The sequence below is a fragment of the Lissotriton vulgaris genome, chromosome 4_1 (genome assembly GCF_964263255.1).
Source record: "Lissotriton vulgaris chromosome 4_1, aLisVul1.2, whole genome shotgun sequence".
NCBI classification, from domain to species: Eukaryota; Metazoa; Chordata; class Amphibia; order Caudata; family Salamandridae; genus Lissotriton; species Lissotriton vulgaris.
Window position 1 is genome coordinate 1,893,067,852 of NC_141691.1, and position 26,706 is coordinate 1,893,094,557.

At 41.1% G+C, this 26,706-nt stretch overlaps 1 protein-coding gene across 1 annotated transcript in view; it reads right to left on the bottom strand.

Moving 5' to 3' along the window:
• ADCY8 (adenylate cyclase 8) overlaps nucleotides 1–26,706 on the bottom strand; it is a 1,172,958-nt gene that overhangs the window by 67,948 nt on the left and 1,078,304 nt on the right. The gene's annotated exons all lie outside the window — the stretch shown is intronic.

Sequence of the window (26,706 nt, forward strand, 5' to 3'; positions counted from 1 at the left end):
CCAACACCACCGGTGCTCTCCTTTAACTGTCCCCACCTCGAAACCTCGGGGCGAGAGGATTCCACACAATAGCTAGGTAACTGTTCCCATGGCAGTACATGACATCTTTCCACATCTCTACACATCTCCCCCTTTTTATAATACAGAACAAATTAATAGCATGTATAGAATCAATCTAAGGAAGAAACAATATGGATTAGAAGTGAAAGAACTGGAAATAATTAGAATATACATTTCAAGGTTCACACATTTTACTAATATTTTCCAATCTCCAAGTAGACCCATCATCCAAATTCACAACATTGGATTTCAAATCTCTAACCTGAAAAGGTTCCAAATATTTGCTTTAACCTTTGCAAACCCACTCATTCTTACGTACACCAACCCAATCACCCACTTGGATCCACAACTTCTTCACACCTTTCCTTTAATTGTAAGCACTCGCCATTTTCTCTTATCCTCTCTCTACTGTTCCTTTCACTTCAGTACTATCAATCCAAACCTATGTCCACATCATTTTCATCAATTCTTGTCTCCAGGATAGCCCATTAGCAAGTGATATTTGAATGTTGTCCATTATGATGCAATTGACCCTTTCTACCAGACCATTCACCTGGGGTCGAAAAAGTGCCACTTTCTCATGAGTAATACTGATTCTTTTGATATAATCCTCCATCTCCTTCGAGACAAACTGCACTCCATTGTCAGACACTATGGATGCAGGTATCCTTTCTTCTAAAAAAAACTCTTTCCAAAAACATTATCACATTAGCAGTGCTTACCTCACCCATAGTCTCCCCCACAAACCACTTGGAATGGTAATCTACCAATACAAGAATAAATCTGTCTTTACATCCTAGCTTACCTACAGGACCAATGAAATCAATGACTTATCTCTCCCAGGGTCTTGACGGAAATTTAGTGCAAACCAAAGGAGGTTGCAGCACAACCTTTGATTTGTCACTAGTCGCACAAATGTGACAATTTTTCACAAGCTTCAACGTCACTATCTACTCCAGGCCACCAAAATGATTCTCTCCTCCTATGTTTTGACATACCTCGTCCTGGATGACCTTTATGAATAATATCTAGAACTTGTTTGCGTACTCCCTTAGGAGGCACAACCTGCCACCTCCTCTTGACTTTCCCTTCACTTCTACTTAGCTCATCTCTTACTTTGAAAAATTCTTCTAACTCCACCTTTTTGCTATCGTCAAACTCCCCGTCTTGAAAATCTTCAATTCTACTTTCAATAGCACAGGATCACACTCCCTCGCTCTTTCCCACTCTTCTGAGGACAAAGCCATCTCTCCTTTACTGACATCACCTTTATCAACAATGTCGCTACAAATCTCATTACAATTTTCTCACAAAGGCATTCTCGATAGATAGTCCGCAATTTATTTATTTATTTATTTATTTCGCATACTTATAGAGCGCAGACCTGTCACCCAAAGGGCATCCTGGCAATTACATTTTCTTCCCTTTTTACGTACTCAACTTCCAAATTGAATTCCATGACAGATAGTAACCACCTAGAAATTCTGGGTGTTACATTTCCTTCCAACCCCCTTCCACCTTTAAAAAGGAAAAATAATGGCTTATGATCTGCACAGATCTTGCTTTTCTTGGGTATTATGCCATCCAAACGTACTTCATGCCCCAAGAACTCCACTCGTTCTTTTCTTAATTGACACTTCTCTTTTTTTAGCATTAAATTATGTTTTTCCAGCCTACCCATTACTTCCGAATATAGTTTGACGTGATAAGAAGGATAGGCAGAAGGATATTTTCCAGTATTCAAGATGTCATCAAGATGTCAACCGCCACTCCCTTGAATCTTAAAGTCATCCAACACATCCCTTTTATTTCTATCCTTTTCCCTGCATAACCCACTGCTCGAATATCAGGATCACACAGAAGCGGACCACCTTCATTAGACCAACTACTCTCAACAGATCTTTTGAAGATAAGAGTATACAAACTCCCAGAATCTGCCAACACAATTGTCTCCTTCCCCTCAAAAAGAAGATTGCAATGGAGTTTCTCTAATTTATCTGTACTTTCCATTTTTACCCCAAGACTAGTCTCCACCTCATTCATCTTACTGACCTCAGAATTTTTTTGATCATTGTTAATTGTTAGAACAATATCATCAACATATTTACAAGTATCTTTGACTTCTTGTACTTTACATTTCTCAATTATTTTGGTATGAAACATTTTAGAAAAATGCCCCCTTTTTCCACAACTTCTGCATAAAACACCCCTAGCCATGCAATTAAGGCTAGATGCAATATGCCCGCGAGACCCACAAAGAAAACATTTGATATCCCTGAGTGGAACGTTTCTTTTCTCATTTTGTGGTCTCCTAAAATCAGTATTCAGTTTAACATCAACTTTCTTTTCGTATTTTCTTTCTACAACTTCAACCTTTTCAGGTATAGTAGTGACAGAATTCTCCATTTCTTTAAGCCACATGACAGATGTTCCATTCCTTTTGCTGTCTGAATGGTTTCATCCAGAGTATATTCTTTCATTAGTAATTGTACTTGTATATTCTTGCTACTAGTTCAACTATTTGATCCCTTATTAATGAATCATTTAATTGTTCGAATTTACATGTCGGCGAAGGTAAAATTCCGCTGGGCAAGGCAGATGGCCATACCCTAGAAGGAGGCAATATCAGGGAGCTCAGGGTGAAGTCTTGGTGAAGATTTCTACGTTTGGACTTAGTATCTTTTATTAAAGTCAATAACCTTTGGCAAGAAGCCACAAGACAGGATTTGCTGCTGTGGCAAAGTATGCAGTGGGAGATACCGTAAGGTCAGTCTGACCCACAATACACCACTGGTGAATTAGCAAGCAGGTAGGCACAGGTTTCCTCTCGGTTCTCAGAGCTCTTTTTGGCTGAACATTTTCTAAGTCCTAAGTTTTGGTTTTAGGCTATCGAGACACCTTTAGCACTACTTCCAAGACAAGAGGGCCACCACTTGGAGGGTCAACACTCACTCAGACTGCATCCGGGTGCAGGCTAAAGATAGTTTCTGTTCTGTCCTTGAGGCTCCAATCAGGAGGCCAGCCAATTATCTCTTGGACTCACTCTAGAAGTCCTGGGTTCAAGCAGCAAAGCAGGTCTGAAGCAGCAAGGCAGTCCCTTGAAGGCACAGAGCAGCTTCATGCAGCACTGCAGTCCTCTTGGAGCAGCAAGGTAGTCCTTTCAGAGTCCTTCGTGGGTCTAGAAGTGAACTGAAGAGTGAGTCTGGGGGTCTAGTTTTATGCCTGGTGCCAGCTTTGAAGTGAAAGAAACACCTGGAGTTAAAACCCCCCACTTCCACAGAAGTGCCTGGAATGTCCTGCCTCCCTGCTTTGAGCACAAAAAGTTAGTGTGAAATTATTTGTGTGTGGGCTGAGGCAGCTTCTTTGAAGTGCCAGCACGGCTGTGCATAGCTCTGCCCCTCCCTTCCTGTCAGGATGGCCCATTTCTTCAACAACCGGTCTCCCTATTGTGTGACTGTCTGGGAGGAATACATAAAGGTCAACTGCCAATTTGTTCTGAACTGATCTAAAAGCAGCTCTAGGAAATACTTCTGTGCAATATCTGCACTGGACTGAACAAGCCTCTGAGCAAGATGAATGAACCCATTATCTAAGAAATATTTAGGAGGCATCTCCCCCAAGTACATTTTAATGAAGAAAGGACATAGAAATTTTCGGGATCACATCTGCAGCTCATTCATGTGCCTGTGTAAGGCAACAGTGTGCTGATGCAGCAGAGCTGCATTCAGGACTGGGTGGGCTGTCAAACCCTGAGACTAGCGTGTCATGACAGCATCCTTCTGTCCAGAGGTTTCCTATGCCTAACATGGCCCGTCAATCCAGGTACATCTGCGTTTTGCATGGTTTTTCAAATAATGGTTTATTAAATGATGCACTGATAATGTAAAAAAACTAAAATTAAAATACGGCTAAAAAGGTGAAATGAGAAAGCGTGACCCCATCCCTAAACAACCATTGGCAAAGCTAGTAGTTCTCAATTTGCCAAGATGGCGCAATGGTTAATTTTTTTAATTCAAATTTATATTGCAAGCATATGTGACAAAAATAAAAACAAAAAAGAATACATGATGCTTCCTAACAGGTATCCGCATGCTTGCAATAAAGCAAAAATAAGTATTGATTATAATTTTAATACAACAGAGCTGGGTGATTCCTATCAGGCAGGTGTACATACAAATGTCATAGGAACTATTTTTGTGTTCTAGTGTAGCATAAAGGAACTGTGATTATTGTAGCAAAAAAGATCCGATTAATTTTGAATAATTGTAACCAGAAGACATAGTTTAAAAACACAATGAAGGTTAAAAAAGGGATAAAGAAAAAAATATTGTTAAGGTAAAATATTAGTCTACTAATCCAGGCACCGAAGTATACTATTTCAAGGCGGCTTCACATATGTGCAAAGGGAAAATGTCTTCACTCATAGATCTAGTGCCTCAATCTGAATGCGGTGGTGGTCAGAAGCAAAAGGTAAAGGGCAGTTGGAGAAACTAATCACCTCGATGCATCAATTGAAGTATTTTTTCTGATTCGCTTTTGTTACATTTGGCTTGAAAGAGAACTAAAGCAGCCGCTGGGTGGACATAACAAGTCAAAGCAAGGAAAAAGTAGAAGAAAACATGAAAGGAAATAAATAACCCTTAATGTAGTAATTGTATGGCATTCTGCTTATTCTTTGCTGCTTTTTGTGAAATAACTACTGTCTACAGGCATAATGGTCAGATATTGTACAAAGTCCTAAAAAGCATGCACATGCAATGCATGTGTACTACGGAAGCTGTAACTTGGTGTGGGAAACGAAGCAGGGTTTGCAGCAGAGGAGCAGACGTCAGAAGCAGGCATTAGGTAAGGAGGATTCACGGTATGCAAAGATGAGCATATCTAAATAGGATCAAATTACACTCTGACATAAGAGAGGCCCAATCAGCATGGAGAAACTGATAGGATTATGAATTCAAGAGGATAATTCCATCATCTTTTAATGGGATTATATAGTGTGATGGGCTTTCAGTCTCATGCGTCTTTTGCTTTATCACACAAGAAAATCATTTTTCTAACATCATACAGTATCTTGGCTTAAAAACGCTATTCACTTCATAGCGACCTCCTCTTTTTTCGTAGTCCATTTGACATGTTAAAGTTGCCATCCAATAATCAGGACAAAAGTCCTCTTTACTTAGTCCTGCGTCACTAATAATCCCATGCACACAACCTGCATTGCAGAACGTTCCTTTGTTGAAATCGGTTTGGGTTTTGAGACTTATTGTGATGCTCCATTTAAAAGTGACACACTTTTAAGACACTTTTGAAGAACTTTTTGTACATTTGATTTGTTAAACATGTACATGATCAGTAGATTTTTAAATCAATATAACGGAAAAGAACAATGTAGTGAAGATTAAAAATAAATAGAAAAAATAAGAAAAGTAATGTTGATATATGTGCAAAAAATGAATAAAACATCAAATATATTTTGAATAAACAAGTGTACCTGTGTTGATCTGAAGATTTTTTTTTTAAAGTATTTGAACAATGTCGATTGAGAAAGGATGTTGAGGCCATGAGGGAATTTCTTGTATTACAAGTTCTACCTTATACAGTCGATCAACAGCACAGCAGTAACTACAGTAGATCTGAGGGCTTCCCCGACCAGTTCAGCAAGTGAAGAGGGCTAGGCCTGGGCGGAGAAGTCCTCTTCGTTCACTGAGTTTTCTGCACTCAGCTCTCTGCATAGTTTTTTCTCGTTCGTGCTCGCCAACAGTAAGTTGGCGAATGTGTGAGCTGCTGCTCGGGTAGAATTTCTACTCAAGCAGCAGGAAGATCAGCGTGAACTTCAGTTTGTGCCGCACTCCACCACTTGCGGAACTCCACTGAGTTTTTTTGTCACTTCGTGGAGTTTACTCCACGAATTGCCCCCTCCCTAATGAAGACATGATTAAGCCACTCATACTTCACCTGCCATTGAATACCATGCAAACTACTGTGCACTTGTGCACAAGGGCCATGGGTAAACTCTGCCTGCCCCTCTCAGCCCTCTGTCTTTGTCTCAAGCCTTCTGCCCCACCCTGCCCATTGTGCTCTCTTAATACTCTCTCCCTCCACCTGCCTTACTCATCTTCTTGTCCCTTATATCCTCTATCTCTCTCTTCCCTTTTTTCTCTCTCTGTTTCTCTTCAGTCTTTTTCTGTGTTTTCTCCATCAATATTTCTCACAACCTCTTTTATGTTGACCCTTTCTCTTACTTTCTCCTCCACTATGTCTCCTTCTTCCCTCTCTTTCTTAGTTTGTCTCCTCTCTCTCATGCTCTTGCTATCCGCTGTTACCCTCCTTTTCCTTTCTGATGTTCTAGGGTAGCACATGAATTTGTTTGAGACTTAGGGACTCATTTGGAGTTCTGTGGAAAGGATACTCTGTCAGAAGTGTGAGGGATATTCCGCCTGCCATTTTACAAGTGCATTATGTCCAACAGCACTTCTAATATGGCAGATGAGATATCCGTCACATTTGTGATGGAGTAACCCGTCCGTCGAACTCTATATCAGGCCCAAACTGTAAAACATAGGATTTGCTTTCAAGGATCATTTAACACCCCACATTTCTCCAAAAATAAATGATCCTTAGACAAAATATTTTTCAATCCATTTTCATAATGATTAAATTATACAAATTGCTTTCCTAAGCCTTCTTTCATATGCATGTATATGTTTAAAGGGTGCAGATACTTCTTAAGTGTTTGATTCCAGTTTTTAATACCTCCCTAGATTAAGGTACATGATGCACACAATTTTCACAACTAAGATCCACAGATTGAAAGTTTTGGTGTGTTAGTATTATTTGGTAATAGTAACAGCACTAGATAGCTGCAGAACGATTGTCATAAAAGCAATGCTTAAAAATATGTATTACTCCAACAGCAGCATTCCCCATTCCTCACGGTAAACTGCATTCTGTTTTACATGCCAAAAAACAGTGGCCTGGCTATTTCACACAACTATTCTTCAACTGTGAAAGAATTTATCTAAGCATTTTGAAATTCAGTGGTTGATTTGTTTGTTTGGGATGTCAAAGAGGGAATAATGTTTCTGCACATAACAAAAATGTACATTTACATAAATTAAATGTTTCTAATCTTTGTCCCAAGTCGATGGTCAGTTGTGGTCAGTGATGGTCAGTTATCCAGAAAAGACTCTTATTGCTGAAAAAAGAACAAACTTGAAGTGATTTCTGGATCCTGTGAAGGGCTGACTGGAATAAGACTGACTCTCTCCAAGGTAATGATCAATTACAGAACACTACTAAATCCCTCTTTTTCTAAAATTGGCTCAATGGATTACAATTCCATTCCAAATGAAAATAATTGTTTTAACATATTTTGTTACATTTTTCAGAAGAATGCAAGTAATCCATTACTGTAACAACAATCACTAAGAAAGATGCATATAATTACACATATATATAGGATTTAATTGTAATCATATGCCTTCATATTCTTACTGACAGCTAATCCTGTGGTACATCACTTTTTAATTTTTAGATTAAGAGCCTGATTTGGATTTTGGCAGACGGGGTTTACTCTGTCAGTGCGACAGAGTAAAGTACTCCATCACCCTGAGGCAGCACCCACCCACCAAATTTAGATATTTTGGTCGGCCAGCAGACATCTCTTGCATTGGCAGGAACTGCCTTAATGGCAGTTCCTGTCAATGAACTGAAAGACTGACATATGGCAAACCTTCAGTGTTGTGCAGGGTTTTGTTTTTGAAAATAAAACCAACAATGATCCCCTCACCTTGAGAGTTTTCTCCCATTGTGTGGGGGTCATTTTGCAGTATTCCCTTCCTCTCACAGCCATTTGCAATTTGTTCACCACTCTAATAGGGCAAGTGGAGAAATAGCAAAACCTCAGACGGCCCTTACTCCGTCCAGACATTGGAAGTGTATGTTGGCAGTGGAGACAGAGTCTCCAACATCAACATATTGAAGGTTCACCTGGCTGTAAATGAGGTGGACCTTCAGTTTGGCTGAGAAGGTGCGATGGAGTATCAGCTCTGCCAAACTGTATATCAAGCTCACATTTATAAAAGAAACATCTAAATATCAGTCTCAGGACAAAAACAAGATTTTCACATTTTCACAACCCTTTGAAATGATATAGCTCCATTTACCACACCAAAGACAAAACAATGCTACCAAGGCGACATAACCAATGCTGAGCCAAGGATATGCACTTGTAAATAACAAGGACCCCCTGATAGTGGATCAAATTCCTGGTATCAGGGTAAAACAATTTATGACAAGTATCAGGCCCAGGCAATATATAACATGAGGCAATGTAAGCAAACAAAGAAAAGAAATATGCACTATAAAATAAAAGAATTGTAAATTTAATATATTTGATAAAAATTGAATAAAATAATTTTTAGTGTTTCTTAAAAAACAAATATCACTGTGCACACGATCAAAACTGGATGTTATACATATGTCATATTATACAAGTTGCTGTAAAGAGTTGACGGTTTTCTTCAATGCGTTTCGACACAGGGGTGTCTTCATCAGGAAAGTATCATCAATAGTAGTGAATCTAAAAATAAGTGAACAATTTTATAAAAACGGATACATTATAGTAAAAAGTGCACAAGATAAGACCCAGGAATTTGATCCACTATCAAGGGGTCCTTATTATTTACAAGTCTATGCCCACGGTTCATCCGTGCTGGACTGTTTTTTATTAATTCTTAAGCCGCCTAAACTACTATTTTGACCTGTGTATTGTTATCTATTGTATTGCCCTGTCAGTATTTTCTACAGACCTCTGTAATTCTTTTCTGTATCTCTTTATCATCGTCTTTTGGTGCCTACTCTAGATTAGATTAACTAATCGTGTCCCTTTTGACATACTATGGCCCAACTCCAAACATTCGTGTTTTCTGATGAAGACTTTGCGACACTAGTAGGTACTAGCAGCTCTTTTGGCAATAGCTTTAAATCACACCCCCACAGCAGTGATGATATGAATAAACTTCTGAACCTCCAAAAAAACTAGCAAGGATAGAAGCTCATGGTGAGTTCATGTTAAGCTATCTTAAAGCAGGGGTGATCCCGCAAGGGCTTCACGTGCGTAATATTACTGGTCTATTTGTAGACCATAAATCATTTTTACTTAAATGGAGCATGATAGCTAGCAGATGCTCTCGTGATCTCATGATACTCATAATAGAAACCTCCAAAGAATTAGCTCTGACAATAAAGAAGGAAATAGAAGACCTAGAAGAAAAGATAACAAAATCTACCAGCCTACAAGAGGCTACAAAACAGCTTGAAGATGCTAAGAAAGATATCATTTCTTTTGTTGAATATCTATCAAAAAGAAAAACTGATAAATTCTCAAAGGACAAAAGATTTCACACTCTTGAGAGAACCTATCCCTACCTTAGCGAAAACTTCTATAAATTGGATAATTACCAAGCAGAATCCAATTCTAATTTCCAAAAAATTAATACTTTTTCAGAAACGTCGCATTCTGATGGAGATAGTAGCTCTACCTATCATGATGAAGTACCATATAACCCCCAAAATGGACATAGAAATATTCGCCGACCATTTTTAGGACAGCGCAGTGCAAGACGGGGACGCCAACGGGTGAGATTCCAGAATCAACTCAGAGGCAATTATCAGAATTATCAATACCCACCCGAACCCCATCACTATCTGGAAACCCGCAACAAACAATATTGGAAACAAGGGATGTAATACCAATCTTTAATGTATCCTCCCATAATTTGGAAAATGCCAGTATGTCCTTATTATCAAAGGGGCTATCATTTGTCCCACATACTAATACTGATCTACTTGAATTGTAACAAGATATACATTCATTTTTTAGAAAGATCAGATTAAAAAAGTTTTTTGCAAATTAAGTCACCACAGACAATGACAACAGAACCAATAATATAGTGTCCCTGCCTTCTACCTTTACCCCCTCCCTGGAACAAATAGGCCCAGAAGTCGCCATTTTTGAAAAAGTTGTTTTGAAAAAGCTGGATCAAACACTACAGTTTGTCCCTAAACCTTGGTATAATATCACTAAAGAAGTATTCAACTCCCTAAATACTTTTAAGAATGACAAAATAATCACTATAAAAAGCTGCGATAAGGGAGGAGGCATTGTGCTAATAGATTCTAAAGACTATGAAAATAATATGTTAAAAATGTTATAAATTACTCTACTTTTTACAGAAGAATACAAGTTAACCCTACAGAAAATATTATTAATACCATCCAAAAAATAACCACTAAGGCCCTTGAAGCGGGTATCATTACCGACAAAGAGTACGATTTTTTTAACAAATCAGATAAAAAAATCTCCTGCATCTATAGTGTACCTAAAATACACAAAAATCAATTGGATCCCCCCTACCGCCCGATAGTTTCTACTATAGGTACTCCAACAGAGGCGGTATCGAAATATATAGACAATATTCTGAGGCCATATATTCCATTCACTACATCATATATTAAGATAAAAAAATATAATATAATTATATATAATATAAAAAAAAAACACTTACCTTTTAATCCATCCACAGACATTCTGGTGACCCTAGATATCACATCGTTACACATTAACATTCCTCAACTGGAGGCATCAGAAGCTGTCATGTGGTTTATAGATCAACACCACATACCCTGCTCTAAAACCTTCATTCTTGAATGCCTTCATCTGGTTTTAAAAGAAAACGTCTTTGAATTTGGAGAACACTTGTATCTGCAAACCAAGGGCGTTCGCATGGGGTCTTCCGTGGCACCCTCCATAGCTAACATTTATATGTCACAATTTGAATCTAAATTCATCTACAATGAAATCGCCCCCTTTTATGAGTCTGTTTCCCATTGGTATCGATATATTGATTACATCTTTTTTATATGGACCGATGGGGAACAGACTCTAAAAAAAATCTTGTCTTGGCTTAATCTGACAAATGTTAACCTCAGATTTTCTGCCTATACCGACATCCACCAGGTGGAATTCTTGGACATTTTTATTAAACATAGCTGCGGTAAGTTGGAGGTAGATCTGTACATCAAACCAACAGCTAGAAATACTCTCCTCCATTTCCACAGCTCTCACCCCAGATGTCAGAAAAATAGTATTCCGTTTTCCCAGTTTCTCAAAGTCAGACGAAACTGCACCAATCTTAAAGATTTCGACACCCAGGCCATAAACATGAAGAAAAAATTTGTAGATAGAGGCTATCCTCTCCGGCTGGTGAGGGAGTCATACAAGCGGGCACATTATTACGATAGGCTTTCCCTATTTAATACAAACAAAACACCACAAGAATCTAAGCTTGTATGCATCACGAAGCATTCAATGCTTAATTCCAAAATCAAACAAGTCATCAACTCGAACTGGCACCTTTTAAACAGACCAGAACCAAAAAAGATAGCTAAGCCCATGTTCGCCCACCGCCGAAATGTATTTATTTATTTGATATTGAAATTTATAAAGCGCGAACAAATGCCCGTGGGCGTCTCGGCGCTAAAAACTCAGAGTCGTGGCTCGTGAGGGTTACTGGTTAAACAGCCAGGTCTTTAAACTTTTACGAAAAGAGAAAAGAGAGTGACTTAACCTGATTGGCAGAGGAAGGGAATTCCAAAGTCGAGCTGCCGTAACTGGGAAACGTCTGTCACCCCAGGAGACTGTTTTTGTGCAGGGAATGATTAATTGGTGCAGAGTCATCGATCTCAGTTGCCTTGGAGGATGATATGGTATAAACTGGTTCCTTAGAACCTGCCACCTAAGTTATGCAATGCTTTGAATACAAGGCAGAGTGTTTTAAATTGTATTCTATTTGTAATCGTTAACCAATAAAAATTCCGAATAGTTTGAGCAATAGGTTTGAATTTGGGGGTTCTGGAAAGCAGTCTTGCAGCAGCATTTTGTACTGATTGCATTTAATCAACAACCCGGGTTTGTGCATTGGCAAACAAGCCATTGCAGTAGTCGAGTGATGACAGTACGAGTGTGCTTACCAGGGTTTTGCCTGCACTGTCAGGTAGGAACGGAATGATTTTTTTAATGAGTTTTAGCTTATGAAAAGCTGTTGCCGCTATTTGCTTAGCATGAGCGGCGAAGTTAAGATGTTCATCAAAGACCACTCCTAATTCCTAACCTTTGAGACACGATTAGGCAAAGTTCCAAAAGATGGAGGTCACCAGACAGAAGACCAGCGAGGGGAACGTTTCCCGAAGATGACAACCTCGGTCTTCTCGGAGTTAAGTTTAAGGCAGCTAGAGGACATCCAATCTCCAATTGCCAGCATGCCATCCTGGAAGCGCTCAGCTACCTCTTCTCAGTCATTATTAATGGTGAGGACTAACTGGGTGTCATCAGCGTAGGAGGTAAGGCCCATCCCATTTTGTTTGATGACTCTTGCTAGGTCCGACACATAGATGTTAAAAAGTGTCGGACTTAGGGATGAGTCTTGGGGAACCCCGCATGGTAGAGAGAGCTCGGCCGATTGAAATGGCCCTAGTATAACAGCCTGAGTCCTGCCAGATAAAAAAGAGGCAAGTAGGTTCTTAGCTCCAAGTTGGATGCCCGTTTTTCCGACACAGTCGATCAGGATGGAGTGATCGACCGTGTTGAAGGCCGCGGAGAGGTCTAGCAGTACAAGCACTGCTGTTCCCCCCTGATCTCTGATAACTCTAATGTAATCGGCGGCTTTAATAAGGGCTGTTTCCGTGCCGTGGAATTTACGGAACCCAAACTGAGTGTTATCCAGTAGGCGATGTTCCTCGATATATTCAGACAGCTGATAATTCATAGCTTTCTCTACCACCTTAGCCAAAAAAGGAAGGCTAGCTATTGGTCTGTAGTTTTTTAATTCGTCTTTGGCCAAATGCTGTTTTTTTAGAAGTGGCTTTAAAAGGGTGTTTTTCAAGGCGTTGGGATAGATCCCTGATTTAAACATGGCATTGCATATTTGCGTAATTACGCGTGTTAGTAGGTCCATGACAGGTGGAAACATTTTTGGTGGACATGGATCCTGTTTTTATAGTTATAATGATGTCCATCGTTTGTTGTTCTGTTATTTCTTTAAATTGGGTTAGGGAGCAGGCAGAGGGTATGAAACATGCAGATTGTGTAGTATCATTATCCTTAGCGGAGAAGGCTAAATAAATATCATTAACCTTTGTATAAAAGAAAATGGCCAGTGCATCACAAAAAGGTTGGGAAGGAGGAGGGGCCAAGTCAGGGGTGTTCCCCACTAGTTGATTCACCACGTCAAAAAGTTGTTTATGTGAGTTCTTAGCATTGTCTATTTGGTCACTAAAATACTTCCTTTTTGCCTCGGTAATCATTTTTTTGTAGTTGGCTGGTGTCTCCTTATAGCGAGATTTACTTTCTGCATCTTAAGATCTGCGCCAAATCCTCTCACGATTCCTACAGATTTGCTTTTGTAATCTAAGCTCTTCGGAGAACCATGGTGCAGAGGGGACGGTCCTATTTCTGGATATGATCTTGAGTGGTACCAGTGCTTTTATGGCCTTATCCAGCCAATCTGAGTATTGATTTGTGGCTATATTTGGGTCTGCTGAGATAGTAGGGCAGGTGCTGTCCAATAGTTCTCTAAAATCTGCATTATTTAGGTCTTTCCAAGCTTTGAAAGGGGTACGGCAAGGAGCGGTCGGTCTACCTAACGGGGCATCAATGATGGAAATGTCGCAAAGAATAGCATGGTGGTCAGACCAGGGGAGCGGGAGGATGTCTTGTAAATGGATCCCATTAAAATTGGAAAATAATGCCGTCCAGAGTATGACCGGCCTTGTGTGTGGATGAAGTAACCAATTGGGAAAGTCCTAGGGTTTCCATATCAGACAATAGGGCTTGTGTTTCATTATTGTCTTGTTTTTCTAGGTGGAAATTAAAGTCACCTAAGACCGTAAATCAGTCTTCTATTGCTAGTGATTCAAGCATTAAGTTTAAATTAGAGAGAAAATCTGCACGCGGTCCTGGCAGTCTATACAGGAGAACTCCTTGAAAAATTTTGTGAGGGTGTCAACATGATGGCGAAAAGGATTGCTTCACAAGTTGAAGAGAGTATAGGGGAGAGCGTCACCGTAAAAGTGTTACGGGTAATTATAGCCAGCCCACCACCCTTCTTTCTTTGTCTATCATTTCGATATACTTTGTATCCAGGGGGAACTGCAACCACTAGATCAAGATCTGAGGCGCTATCCATCCAGGTCTCAGTGACAAAAAGTATATCTAGTTTCCTATCCCTAATGAGGTCTGATATATCCTGTCTATGTCTACCTAGCGATCGATCATTAATAAGTGCTGTGGATATATTTAGATCTATTTTGGCGCTCTTTTTACTGATAATTACAGTGTTCATGATAAAAGGTAGCAAGGATTGACAGTGAGGGCAACTGCTGATAGTCATTAAAGGGATAGACTCTGGGTCGTGCTGTGAGCATGTACTAACTGGGCGAGGTCGACATTGCAGTAATTCAGCTTTGGAGTAGCAAATTCGGGCCTGCATTCGACCAGGGGACATGGCCCTGGGCCCGGACCCGGCGAGAATGGGCGCAGACGGGCTTGCTTAGGCGCGCCTTCGGCACGCCGCCGGCGCACCCGCTGTGCGGTCGGGATGTCATGGTCCTTATATCCAGTCGTGAGGAGGGCGGGAGGCGGCCAACAGCTGGACCGCAACCCTTTCCTCCGCTCAATATGGCGGCTACAACCCTTTCAACCAGCGCGTCACCACCTCATCGTGTGCGCGAGGGATCAGGGTTGGAATGAGAGGCTCAGAATGTGCAGGTATTTTAAAAAGGCAAATTCGTAATTCTCTGCGCAAAATAACAATAAATGCAAGTTTTAAAAAGTGATGGCAAGCTAGCCCCCGGCTTCCGCCTAAGGGGAAAGACACTAAATGAGTCAGCGCGCTGCCCTTTTAAGCTGTTTAAATATCCTGGAAGGGCGAGAGGCGGCCAACAGCTGGACCGCAACCCTTTCCTCCGCTCAATATGGCGGCTACAACCCTTTCAACCAGCACGTCACCACCTAATCGTGTGCGCGAGGGATCGGGGTTGGAATGAGAGGCTCAGAATGTGCAGGTATTTTAAAAAGGCAAAGTCGTAATTCTCGGCGCAAAATAACAATAAATGTAAGTTTTAAAAAGTGATGGCAAGCTAGCCCCCGGCTTCCGCCTCAAGGGAAAGACACTAAATGAGTCAGCACGCTGCGCTTTTAAGCTGTTTAAATATCCTGGGCGGGCGGGAGGCAGCCAACAGCTGGACCGCAACCCTTTCCCCGCGCTCAATATGGCGGCTAGAACCCTTTTAATCAGTGCGTCACCACCGTATCGTGTGCACAAGGGATCGGGGTTGGAATGAGAGGCTCAAAATGTGCAGGTAGTTTAAAAAGGCAAAGTCGTAATTCTCGGCGCAAAATAACAATAAATGCAAGTTTTAAAAAGGGATGGCAAGCTAGCCCCCGGCTTCCGCCTCAGGGGAAAGACACTAAATGCTTGTTCATAAGGTGATCAGAATTTTAAAGCCAAAAACCAAGACGTTTCATATAAAACATATAAAAGATATAGTAGTCCAATCGAGACACACCATGTCTACTATAAACCGTCCTTTTATTAAAAAATCAATTGATGGCACTAACCCTGTCAGAGGAACCACTCGATGTGCGTCATGTCAATCATGTAATGGCATCCTGACAGGAGAAACAATGACTCTCAATAATTTCAATATCCATGCTACAGAACTCTGGAACTGTAATATGCGTAATGTCATTTATTTAATCGTATGCCCTTGCAATTTAGGCTACGTGGGGGAAACCTCGCGCGCCATCAAAACTCGACTGACAGAACACAGATCTACTATTAAAACATCTAAAAATGCAGCACCCCTAGTCAATCACTTTTTAGACTTTAAACATTCCCCTCAGACATCAAATGGCGCATTTTAGAGAAGAGTAACACCCCCAATGAGAAAGGCGGAGAAAAAATTCACAAAAAAAGAGGTGTTTTGGATCTTCTCTCTTGGCACTTTCAGTCATGGTTTAAATAATGAACTCCCCTGGGAAAATGCCATCATCCACCCCACACGCCTTGTTCATCTGTATAATGCTGTATCAATATGCATTACACTCTTGACTTGATAAAGGTGTACAGTTTTGTTTTTGAAAATATTCAGTCTGTCCCTTTTTCCATACAAATCGTGTTAACAAGATATTAGACCTACAGCGAATTACCTGACAACATACGCCTGTTGTCAGCAACTGAATGACATTTAGAATTCTATTGTTTAGCTATGAGTGTCAAACTCTCCCTCACACGGACATTTTCTGTCTCTTTAAGAATGAGCATGTCCCGCCCACATGACCAATAGTTTGTCAGCTTATATAAACCAACCGGAAACCACTTTTCAGGTTGTTGCTGCACAATCAAGGTGAGGTTTGAAACCGATATTAGGAGGCTATTCTGGCCCCTTTGAAGGTATGTGTTTTTCGTTAGTAGCTGCTGTTAGGTTACAGTTTTATCTTTAAACCGCTCATAGAAAGAGTTAGTGATGCTATCTTTCACTTCTACAGAAGCAGCCATTTGACTTATTAGTCACGTCCTCCTATCAAGAACCAGGACTTGAATGAGCGTTCTTCATTAATACAGACGTTGACGCCCTCCTTACATACGTTTTCACGATACCAATGCCGCTTTTAATCAGGTATATCAACGCTTTAAATCTGTCTCCTTAAGCTAGCGTTTACTATATAACAAATACAGGCTCTCACATTTCGCCATTTCATTTATGTCTTTGCAGTTATCCAATTACAAGTTGCATTTTTTATAATTCCTGATAGAAATGTTTCGATCTAATTAAGCTCGATCGCCGCTCTCACTTAGAAACTACAGGTAAACACGTGTTAAGAGTTTCAACGCATACTCAGCGTGCTCCACCAATCTAAGCACCCTATACTAATTAGTCTGTCTTTCCCTTCTTAGTCACATGGTGCCCCCCCCGATAGCTGCCGGCTTCCTGTTCTATCATCACATGGATACAAGTTATGAACCTATATAACTAGCTTGGTAGCTTAAGAGGTGAAGTGTTGGGATTTCCAACACCCATCCAGTGAGCTCCACATCCTAATTAGCCTGTTTTTCACTTCTTAGTCATGTGGTGCCCTCCCGATAGCTGCCGGCTTCTTATTTCATCAAACATGTGGATACAAGTTATGAAGCTATATAACTAGCTTAGTAGTTAAACAGGTGAGGCACCGTACATTCATGTTTGAATATTATCTATGCATCATGTCTTATTATTTAGCAACTAATGCAAACTGCCCACATTAAATATTTAGTGCAAGCGCACAAATGATGTATTTATCCTGCCTATCTTAAGTCAATATATGGTAGATACTAGGTACTACTGTTCTGTTTTTAGTTTAATTATCGTATTCGACAATTCCTTCAGTTATCCCATACATCTATAATTATGAACCTGCCCATGTCAAACCGTGTGCTCCACCACTGTTTCTATATAATATACAGATAGAAACACCCATACCCTATTATCCTTTTGTGAAATGATCTCACTTTGTGACACTCTAATGAAAATATAGCGCTATTGGTAGTTAAGTTCAGCCTTGAGCATCAAATAGGAGGACTTTTATTGTTTGTTTTTCTTATCTGGTTACCTATTTCCCTTCATTCTCCATTTCTTTCTTATTCTTATGTTGTTTATAATTAATGGATTATTGTACTGTTGTCATACATGAGTATTCAATGCATTAGCGGCGTATTAATTAATGTTATCTTATATTAGGCAATGTTAGTGCAACTACCTTTGTAACTTATCTTGTGCACTTTTTACTATATTGTTTCCGTTTTTATAAAATTGTTCACTTATTTTTAGATTCACTACTATTGATGGTACTTTCCTGATGAACTCACCCCTGTGTCGAAACGCGTTGAAGAAAAACTGTCAACTCTTTATATCAACTTGTATAATATGACATATGTATAATATAATATGTAATAACACATGCAGTTATGATTGTGTGTACAATGATATTTGTTTTTTAAGAAACACTAAAAATGATTGTATTCAATTTTTATCAAATATATTAAATTTACTATTCTTGTAATTTATAGTGCATATTTGTTTTCTTTGTTTGCTCACATTGCCTCGTGTTATATATTGCCTGGACAAATTGAAATCATTTACACACAATAAGTTATGTTGCATCAATCAGGGGTTGAAATAGAGTCTCTAGACCCTTTATGAGTGTTGGTTCAATAACTAATATACTTTCTAGAGTTTTCTCCTCAAGTTATACAATGATTAGTGCAATGTATTTTCTCTACTACAATGGGATTCATCATTGCACATAACTTAATGGTATGACTTTGTTTTCAAAATGTATCTATTTGCATCAACGATTTTTCAAGTTAACATAATGAATTAGAATATGGAAAATAAACAAAGTGCCTCCTGCCTAACTTACTGACATCTACAAAGACTTCATATAAGACTCCTTGTGCCCAATGTTGTGCACTCAGATAAAGATGGAAGGGGCCTGATAGCAATAACACTTCTTTTGGGGATAAAGATAAAAGGCAGCAATCAATACCAATAGACAAAACAGATATGGTGTTAGTAATCCAACTAGTTTGTATCAAAGGCAAGCACTCTTCCAACACCTTCAGAGACAGCCATTCACAGCTCTCCTTTAAACGTAAAGTTTTGGATGGGGACCTGGTTGTGTTCTGCAGGGTGGGACACCGGTTTTCAGTTGAATTTAGACAGCGGCAAGACTGAAATTTCATTTTCTGTCATGGCTATCTGTTGTAAACATTTAGCTGTTCACAAAGTAAATATTTGAGGGCCTCATCCAAACATCTTAGTACATGTATCTACATCTGTTAACATTTAATATAAAAGACAGCTTAACAGAAGCTTTCAGTATGCATGCTATTCACTTTAGGAGTCTGTTTGTTCCATAAAGCTCTACACTGGTAGGTAATGAGCACAATAATTTATAACAGTACAATGAGAATTGCAACATCAATACTATTTGCAGCCCGAATCAATGTTCCAGACATTAGAAATGCATCAGCCTGTCAGCCAGCTCTGCGCTCCATCAATGGCTCTGCCTACTAATGGATCAGGTATGAAATTAAATATGTATGGACTTCTCTTGAGCAATCATTTTGCTATTACATGTTTCACTTGATTCTATAATACTGGCTGAATTTGGGACAAGGTCGAAGGGAGATATGTTCAGATGGATAATGCTTCAATTACCTTCAATGCTACACTTTACGTACGATATAGGGATTTGGGTAATAAAATAGTTACACTTGAAATCCTAAATATCATATGGGTACAGATGACAAATGTTAACTATGAATAAGAAGGCAGTGCTTAATCTGAAAGGCAATACACACAACACACGCATGTTTACAGAGAATCTCTTGCAAAATGTACCACTGCTCTTCATCCTAATGCACCATTGTTGGACTTGACCATTTTTGCAGGGTCATACCTGAAATTTTTGCCTTCCTCCTAGTATTTTTTCTGACCTGGTGTTGGTTATTTTAGGACTCTGAGCACTTTATCACTGCTGTCCAGTGTCAAAGTACATGGGCTCTATGGTAAACGTGGAAAGATTGGTCTACACCTGTTTGGCGTATTTAATATACCCATCTCTTCCCCATAAAGTGGTATCTCATATACCCAGGGCCAGTAAATTAAATGCTACTGGTGGGCCTGCAGCGCAGCTTGCACCACCCACCAAAGTATCCTTTCAAACCTGTCTCAGGCCTCTGCCATTGCAGGGTCTGTGTGCGCAGTTTACTGCTGCTGTGACGTGGCACATAAAGTGGGTGTCACGTCTGTCATTCCCCTTTTACTACATATCAGTCACCCCTAAGATAGGCCCTAGCTAGCCCTATGATCAGGGTGCGCTGTAGGAAAAAGGTAGGACAGGTGCCTTAACTGTGTGGCATGTCCTGGTAGTGACAAACAGCCTATTCAGTTTCTCACTGCTGTGAGGCTGCCCTCACAAAGGGATGCATTAGGGATTCACTGATATGTGCTTCAGTGGTAATTCCTGACATGATAGGGGTAGCGTGATCAGGTTTGGTAAGTTTGGTGTAGTGGTGATAAAAGTGCATATTAGTTTTCGCAGATTTATTATCACTATTTTAGAAATGCCACTTTTAGAATTGGGCATTTCTGTGTGCTATGTGTCTTTGTGCCTGCCTGTTGAATATTGACTGTCTGGCCTTGGAGTGCCAGGGGCTATGGAGGTGCAGTGGCTGGAGGAGTCAGCATTAAGCTGAATAGGCCTGGTCTGCATTTGGAGTGGTGGGCAGAGTAGCACCTGCACCTGAATAGGGCTTTGCCTACCTTCCACAATGATGGCTACGTTCCCCCCATGGTGTGTCAGGGGCCAGGGCTTACACTTACAATGGGGAGTGTTGTGCACTGTAAAATATTTTTACGTCTCCCCCCCAGAACTGGTTTGGACTGGGCTCAGAGCTCTGTGCCAGCAGAGCACAAAGACTCTATAGACTAAAAATATTAGGGCTGTGACCCCATGTCTTGAGAATGCTTGCTTGGAACTTGTAAAAAAAAGAAACTGTGTGGACTACCAGGCGGTACCACCATCTGGGACTACCTGCCCTTCTGCTAGGGGACCTTGCTTGCTGGCCTGCCTGGGTCCTTCCTCTGCCCTTGTGATCTCTCAGGGCCTGGTGGTTTGCCCTGGCTGAGAGGTAAAAAAGCAGGTTTAGCACTGTGGTGTTGACCTCCGAGCTTTAAAAGGCAGCGCGGGGTGAGTGCTGTAAATTTTGGCCCCCTGCTCTGAAGTAGAGAAAGGGCGCTGCGGGTTGCTGTTCAGCTCGTGGGATGAAATTCCTCTGTGTAGCAGTTGATTCATGGGAGGGGAGAGCTACCGCCACAGACACGCTCTCTCTCTCTGGTCCCGCCACCACCATTGGTTTTTGGCGCTGCTACTCGGCCCAGACTGCTCAACAACACAAGGAGAGCGAGGATTCCCAGCCCAGGAAGTCCTCTGGGTCGCCCCACAATGCCCCCATCACAGAGGGGCGGGACCAACTAGAGCAGACCCGATGGAGACTTCGCTCTGTGTCCGGTTGCCGCGGACCAAGGAGACAGGGCGTAAGACCCTGGCCCTGGGGAGACTGTTGTAGCACCAAGGGCATTCTTCATTCCTTAGAGGTATTCGGGCACAGTTGCCTGTAGAGGTGAGGTGTGGGCAGTTTTTCTTTGGCGGCAGGATGGGTTGGCAACCCTCAGAGGGCCAATTCCTACACCCCGTAGTTACCAAGCAGCCATACGATAGGTGCTGGAGCACTGGGGCTGCTATCGAAGCAGCGGTGTCATTTCCTGGTGCGTGTTTGGTGTGTTAAGCCCCGGGGCCATTCCTTATGGGGTTTGGCCAGGGCTAGACCTTAAGCGAGACCCCAGGTGGTTAAAACTGCTGCATTTCCTGGTGTAGGCAGGCACATGGCCCAGAAGCCTACGGGAGGGACACCAGGTACCGTCACCAGAGCGCAGGTGGTGCTCTAACTGTTATGCTTTCCTCATTGCTAATGTGAACTATGGGTGATCTGCAGGTTGTCTAATGGGGGCGTGATGTATTTATTATGTACGCCCGGCTGCAAGTGTTGCCTATGGAGCACTGCTAATTAGGTCTGCATAAAGTATGGTGTTAAGCGCACTCTTGCCAGTAGTTTCTGGTTGCCCTAACTAAAAATTATATGTTATGACAGTGGGACGACTGGCCTAGTGATTTATGTAATCCCTGTGTAGTCATGACTAGTGCCAGTGGCACGGTGTAATATATGTGATTATGTTCTAATATGTTTTTATGAATAATACAAAGGCTATTTTTATATAAACTTGTGTGGAGTTTCTTTTGTGGTGTGCCTAGTGTGTCGCTGATGTGTGAGTGTGTTGCACAAACGCTTCACACATTTCTTCTGGGATAAGCCTGACTGCTCTGCCAAGCTACCAAGGGGGTTAGCAGGGGTTAACTTCACATGTAACTCCCTTTCCCTGACTAGAGTGGTGGTTTCTGCCTGGCTTAAGCACATGCCCTAGCCAACCAGAAATCCCAATTCTAATGTGGGTGGAGCAAGGGGAGAATATATGATGTTACAACGCATACAATTACAACGCATGCTTTTACAACGCAGTCTTTACATCGCAACTACTATTACTTTGCATGATTTTACAATGCATACCATTACAAAGCATTTTTAAAAACTACCATTACAACGCATACCATTACAATGCATACCATTACAATGCATACCATTGCAACGGATAATACTTTTAGGGCAAAAATAGGGCAAGTGTTGGATAGGTTAGGGGTAAAAATTACTATTACCACTCCAGTGAGTGCAACAGTGGGGTAAGTCTTGGATAGTGTAGGGTTAAAAGTTACTAAGTGTTGGATAGTGTAGAGGTAAAAATTACTATACCCACTCCAGTGAGTGCAACAGAAGGGAAAGTGTTGGATAGTGTAGGGGTAAACATTATTATTCCCATGTACCCCCATACCCACTCTAATACTGAAATAATCTCTATTTCTTATCTTATAATGCGTTGTAATGGTATGCGTAGTGATGACATGCGTTGTAGTGACATGCATTGTAATGGCATGCATTGTAATGGTATGTGATGTAAAGGCAGTTGCGTTGTAACTGTTGCGTTGTAAAGGTAGGTCGTTGAAATGACTGTGTTGTCATGGATGTTTCCCGCGAGGGGATGATGGCGGGCTGATCCAGCTGCTTATAGCTATAAATGTGATGATATTTTTCTATTGTAACTTTTTTGAATGAGTTTCCTCTTTGTTATTTACTTTTTTTTGTTTGGGGTATGAGGTTGACTTTGTGCTACACCTTACAGCCTTAGGGGGGGGGGGTCTTCCCCAAACATTTTGCCTCTTTGCCTCATATTTTTCCTGGTTTCCTTTTGTTGACCTTAGGACTCTGAAAACGTTATCATTGCCAACCAATGCTAAAGTGCACATGCTGCTCCCCTAAAATATGGTTTGACTGGCTTATCCACAATTTAATCTATATATAGGTACCTAGTATAGTTCTTTACATGTGCCCCCGGCCTGAAAATTAAATGCAACTAGTGGGCCTGCAGCACTGATTGTGCCATCCACACAAGTAACACTTTAACAATGTCTGAGGCCTGACACTGCAGAGCGTGTATGTGCAGTTTTACTGCAATGTCAACTTAGCACTTATAACCCCTTGCCAAGCCTTAAACCACCTTTTTAAAATCAATAGGTCACCCCTAAGGTAGGCCCTAGGTAACCCATAAGGCAGGGTGCAGTGTAATATAAAGGTAGGACATGTACTTTTGCGTTTGACATGTCCCGGTAGGGAAAATACCCAAATTCATTTTTCACTACTGTGAGGCCTATCCCTCTCATAGGTTAACATTAGGAACTCCTTACTTCTCTTATAAGCTGTAATTCCTGGTTGAGAAGGGGTAGCTCTATCATGTTTCATATCACTGGAATGGTAATAATAAGTTCTAAATCCTAAAGATTCATTTATCGCTACCATTTACGAATGCAACTTTCAGAAAGATGGCATATTTCTGCTCTTAGCTCTGTGTACCTGCCGCCTGTCTCCAATACACGTCTGGGGTGGGTGATAGCTGAACTTTTTGCACTCCCTATAGATAGCCTAGGTGGGACTGATGGGCCATCCACATCCTGATCAGCGATTCTTTGCAGGATCGGAGGGAGGAGCTGGCACTTACACCTGAATAGGATGTTCCTGTCCCCACACAAAGGGATGCATTGTAATGAGTCTGGAGCTAGAGCTTGGAGGGAGGACCTCTGTGCTCTACAAACTCACTCTTCGAGGTCACCTCCGCTTCAAAGGTACAACTGGGTATAAGAACTGGGTCTCTGACCCCACCAGATCAGACACTACTGGACCTGTGATGAACTCTGCCAGGTTGAAGGGCGGCTGTGCTGCTACCAGGATTGCCACCCTGCTGGACTTCTGCTCTGAGAGAATTGCTTTTCTGCTGTACTGCACTGCTGCCTGCTATCCTCTCCCCTGCTGTGGAAGAACTAGCCTACATTAACCCAGAAGTGATCTCCAAAGGCATTCTGGCTTGCTTCCTATTCTAAGACTCAGGGATATCAAAGTCTTACCTCCTGCTCCTGTGCCTGCACTGTTGGAAGTGGACCCAGGTGCTTGGCCCAGTGGAACCAACAGATTCTGTGCTGGGTGAGCAGAACTGGCGCATCGCCATAGCAATCAATGTATCAGAGCCACTGCATCATTGCTGCAGCAGTGAGAGACAATCGATGCACCACCTCGGCATGGTGGAGAAACTCGGTGCATCGGCTTCAGAACCAATGCATCTCGGATCCAGTGCTACACCTTCAGAACTGGAGCTTCGCCAACGTTACATGGAGACAATCGATGCATCACTTTGACTGCGGGATCGACCCCGAAGCATCGCCCGGCTGCACCCCACATCTAGCTGTTGTAACCATGATCAAGGTACTTTTGTTCAGCGGACCATGCGTGACTCATGTGTCTGGCTTGCCCTCCATCGTGGATGGCCTAAAATCTTGACTTTACTGTGGTCCAGTGATACCAGATATCCATAGGCGCTTATTGCTTCTAGCGCTATTTTAACTTTTATTCTTTAAAAATTCATATCTCGTCTACTACTTATTTGATTTTTGTCATTTTAGTTTTGTATTATTTATAAGATCATCTATTTATCAAACTTGTGTGGAGTCTTTTTGTGGTGTTTTCACTGTGTTACTGCTTGAAGTGTTTCACAAATACTTTACAGATTGTTTACCTGCTCTGTGCCTGTTCTGTGCTGAGCTTCCAGAGTGTGAGCACAGGTTAATTTATGGTGTGTATCTGACTTACCCTGGCTAGGATTGCGGTTCCTGCTTAGACAGGGTACAAACCTCTGCCAAGCAGAAACCCAATTTCTAACACATTGCAAACTGAAAATTGCCTTGATGACATTGCATATTTTTCTATTCTTTCTTTTCATACTTTTCATTTCTTATACTCTCTATCCATGACCTTTGAAACTATGTATCATGGGACAGTTTTTGAGTCTCAACAATACGGTAGTGCACTAGTCAAATGTAACATTCTTGTTTTCTTTTATATAATTGTCAGCTGTACATTGACTTTGTTGGAGGTGAGGAGGAATGCTAAAAAGCAAAGCAGAAAAGCTACTACTTCAAACCCACCATTCATTTTAATTGTTCTCAGTCCCTAAAAGAATATTACACAGCATAAAATTATAGTTTTTAACTCCCTGCTTCCAATTCAATGGTTTTCTTCACGATACTTGTGTTTGTTCGGACCCTGGATTATTTGCTACACTGTTTTTTGATTGGATAGTTTATTCCTCCACTGCTGATGTTAGGACTCTACTTTTTCTTTTGTGTGTTTCTAATAAATTCCACTTTTAGCACTCAGAGGGAGTACAAGTCCTTCTGGCATCCTACCTGCATCCTGCTTCCCATTTGGTCGTTGCTACCTACTTCCTGCTGTCATTGGTCCTCAGCTGTCATTGCTTGGTTTTCAATCCAATCCCTTGCCTCTCCCTGCAGTAATTGCTCTACCAGCTTTCAGTCACCAATGCCTGCAGCCTTCCCCTCCCTGCATTGTAGCTTCCCTGTCATCATTGGTCCACATCCTATACCTGCTCCTTGCGTTCATCACTTTCCCAGCCTCAGGACATCATTCCACAACCCTACTCACCCACTGTTGCTTCCCAAAGTCATCATTCGGGCATCATTCCTCTATTCAATTCTCTGCCCCAAGTTTAAAAAAACTTGTTTTTCCTACAACCCCACCATAGGAAATTGTGTATTCATAAAATAGCTCTGGAGGTACCCTGTGGTGTCCTTCCACCACAAGCTGAGACACCACTGAAACTTCTAAGAATCAGGTACAGCAATGTAAGTGACTGCAGTGACCTACATAAAGCCATATAAATGTCCAACGCCTTATATTAACTACAACAACGAATTTCACCAGACAAGAAAGGAAAGAAATTCAATTCCATAGGTTTCCCACATATGTTTGGAGTAGATTTGTGACGTATTGGGGATTTACAGGGAATCCCAAGAATACTCCCCCATTCATTGACTGTCGTAGATTTGTTGAAGTACGCCTACCTTCCAAGAATACTTGTTTTTTTCACTAGGTGGAAAATCATTGGAAAATAATGTAGGAATGTTTGAGACTTTTCTTCTCCACTTCTCCAGGAAATACTTTTCACAGCAGTAAATTAATTTACCTGAACCAATTATGAAATGTGCTGGATGGCCCAGTGCTTTAATAAAATTGCCATGCAAGAGTTTCTTCCAATGGTTAGTGTATAACATTATTTGGATGCTCAGAAGCGCTCTCTGAGAGCACAAATGGCAGATATTTTTTGCAAAGAAAAAAGACCTGCAGGTATTTATGGCTGCATACGAAATTCAGTACCACATAAATTCCAATCGTATGTAAGATGTTCGGTACATTGAGCTTGGGGAAAGGGTCTTAACCCTTGATGTCCTAAGGTAGTGATGGGTGA